Raw genomic sequence first — 3,492 nt, 5'->3', positions numbered from 1 at the left:
CAAGATGTGGGGAACTCACATCATTTTTCTTTTGTGAGGATAAAGTTATACTGTCACACTGAGAAGCAGAGAAATATACTCCGATTAGTTGCACATATAGTTAGTATTTAGTCGTGGCTAACAAATGTGGTGACATATACTTGTAATCTCAGCACTTAGGAGACTGAACAAGAGAACTGTTGTGATTTTAAGGCCAACCTGGGCTATAGAGCAACACCCTGTCTCAAAACAACAAATACGGCTAGGTGGTGGTGACACACGACCTTTAATCCTAGTACTCCGGAGGCAGAGGCAGGTGAATCTCTGTGAGTTAGAGGCCAGCCAGGGCTACACAGAGAAAACCTGTCTCAAAAAAAAAAAAAAAAAAAAAAAAAACCAAATCAAACTGAACCAAAAAAAAAAAAAAACAACCCCCCCCAAAACTCCCAAATATTAGCAATCACTAATGTGCTGCTATCATGGAGAAAAAGGTAAACTGAGACACTTTCTTGCAAAACTTGGCTCCTCACCTTCTCTATACTTCCGGCTTTCTTTGTTGTCTCTGCAATCTCAAATTCCCTCCTCTTATTATCAACTCAGTCCACAAGCATTCAAGAAACAAACACCCTGAATAAGACTGGGCCCTGGGATAGCATTTTACAAGGACTCCAATTTGCAGTAAGGCTCGTTAAGGAAAGGAATGGCTCAGTTGCCTTTAGCCTGCTGGCTATGGGTGGGTTAGGACTTCTGTTGGTCTTTTCTGTGTCAAACACACAGATTGCAAGCCCAGTGCCACTTTGAGATCTTTGGCCGCAGTTAACTCTGCAGCTCACACACGACTGAGCCTGTATGATGAGTATTCAGAGATGGTAATACCTGAGGGGCGCTCACCAACCTAAGACAGAGCGCCTGTGTGGCCTGGGCAGGCATCTCCATGACAGGTAAGGTGACCTGCTGAAGTCCCATGCAACCTAAGTCAGAAGCTCATTTTTTAGTAAAATGGGGCACCTGTAAGGTCTTGGCCCCCGTTTTGGGTAACTGTTGCCTTGCTTGCTGACCTTGACCTTGATATCCTTCCTATGCTAATTCCCTGCCGGGTTCCACCCTCCTGAATGCTGAAGGGAAGTTCCTTGTCTGTGTATCCTGTATATTGGGCGTTAACAGCTTAGATGCAAGATTGTGAAACATCTGCAGCAAACTTCTGCCCTCAGGGGTTCTCCCATTGTGCTATAAGCCTGTATTTAAGAACTCTTCCCTCCTTCAATTAAAATAAATAAATAAATAAATAAATAAATAAATAAATAAATAAATAAATAAATAAATAAATAAAAGGACTGGGCCCTGGTTTATGCACCAGGGCCATAACAAGTTGGTCTCTCCTGCTAAGGCAGTGACCTGAGCAACCCCTTTCAACAGGTGGAGAGCCCCGAGGGCTGGACATGCAAACGAAGCCTTGCATCTGCAGCAGTCAGAGCACATTTTCAGTTCCACCACTAATCAGCTTTGTGCTGCATCTTTAAGGACGAGTTCCCCACCCTGGATTGTTTAGCTGTAGGGTCCTGTTGGTGATGACAGGGTCTCACTATGCAGACCAGCCTAACCTGGACTTCACTAAGCTTGGAGTAGTTCTCATCTTGGTAAATAATCTTTTGCTCACAGCAACTAGGCAAGTTAAGTGTCCAGGAATAGGAATATAAAAATATAGGAATATGAATTATAAGCCTAAAGAGATGAAAGCTGACACAAATAGGGATTAACTTTTACCAGTGGTTTTCTTTGCTTTATGCCCACAGCTCTGTCAGCTACTAAAGGTTAACTGCTAACAATGGCTGTCTGCTTTACAGCAGCTCCTGTCTACAGCCAGGGGTTAAGTTTTTATGATAACCCCCTTGCCCCTTATAGCCAACAACAACTGCTGTGGACCAAAGTTAACTTTTAATAGTTGATTCTACGTGACTCCTAGCATGCCTAATGCTTGCTTTTTACTATAAAAAGGGGCTCAAAATCCACCCCACTGCCACAGTATCAGAAGCCCGAACTCTGACTGTGGTCCCATTTAACTGGTAAGCATTTTTTTTTAAACCCCATGGTGATTTTTGGAATAAAGTTTGCTTCTGGTTCATAGACATTGGTGGTCTGTTTCCCACTATTTGCGCATTCCCTGGACCCAACAAAATTAACCCCAGGTTGTCCTCTCATCTGATCATACTAATTTCTGCCTGTGGGCTTGACGTTTGTTTTTGTTGTTTATTGCTGCTAAAAATTCCTGCCTTACTTTAGGGTTTAGGCTCTTAGTGGAACCATTGCCTTCTTGAAATTTTGATTTAGTATCCGTTCTGTGACTCTGACCCTGGTTCATCTTTGGAGTGACTCATAATTTATCTTTGTATTTCTCCTGGACTCTTCAAGTCCAGCTAGACTACTCGTATCTCAGTTCTACCATTTATTTTTACTACATTCTCTCTCTCTGTCTGTCTCTCTCCCTCCCTCCCTCCATCTCCACCCTGTCTTTGTGTGTGTGTGTGTGTGTGTGTGTGTGAGAGAGAGAGAGAGAGAGAGAGAGAGAGAGAGAGAGAGAGAGAGAAGCAGGAGCCCAGCAAGGTCAAAGGCATAGAATCCCCTGGATCTTGATACAGTGAATTGTGAGTCAGCTGACATGGATGGAAGACACCGAACTTGGATTCTTTTTTTTTTTTCCGTTTCGAGACAGGGTTTCTCTGTAGCTTTGGAGCCTTTCCTGGAACTCGCTCTGTAGACCAGGTTGGCTTCGAACTCACAGAGATCCGCCTGCCTCTGCCTCCCGAGTGCTGGGATTAGAGGCGTGCGCCACCACCGCCCAGCTTGGATTCCTGTTTAAGAACCAATAGAATAATCTAGAACAATTTAATAGATATGAAGTAAGCTCTCCCTGTCACACATAACAAATTCATCTTATCAAACTATAGTTCACAGTATCTGGTCTGAAAAGATAAATATGCAGGAAGATTACAGAGAATGTTACCAGTTATACTCTTTTTTTGTTTTGTTTTGAGATGGGTGTGTGTGTGTCTCACTATGTAGACCAGGTTGGCTTTGAACTCAAAGAGATCTGCCTGCCTTTGCCTTCCAAGTGCCAAGATTAAAGATTTGCACCACCATGCTTAGATACCCTCCTCTTAGATATTTAAATAGTGTTTTGATTTGAATGTGAGATGTCTCTCAGAAGCTCATGCATTTGAACACTTGTTCCCCGGCTGGTAGCGACAGGGAACCCATCTTATATCCCTAGCACAGGCCAACAAGCTCAAACCCTATGTTAAAGATCAAGCAGAAAAATCAGCCAACTGGCTCTGCTAAGAGTCACTTAGATACTTTCCATTTCATTCTTTTGTGTGCTGTATGTATTTGTATGTGTGCACACGTGGAGGCTAGAAGTCAAAGTGTGGTATCTTTTTTAAAGAGTTTTTAATATTTATTTTTATTTTATGTGCATTGATGTTTTGCCTGCATGTATGTCTGTATGAGGGCTTCGGA

Source organism: Peromyscus eremicus, chromosome 3, assembly GCF_949786415.1.
Source record: "Peromyscus eremicus chromosome 3, PerEre_H2_v1, whole genome shotgun sequence".
In the NCBI taxonomy this organism is placed as follows: domain Eukaryota; kingdom Metazoa; phylum Chordata; class Mammalia; order Rodentia; family Cricetidae; genus Peromyscus; species Peromyscus eremicus.
The sequence above is the reverse complement of the archived record's forward strand: the minus strand, read 5'-3'. Positions refer to the sequence as shown.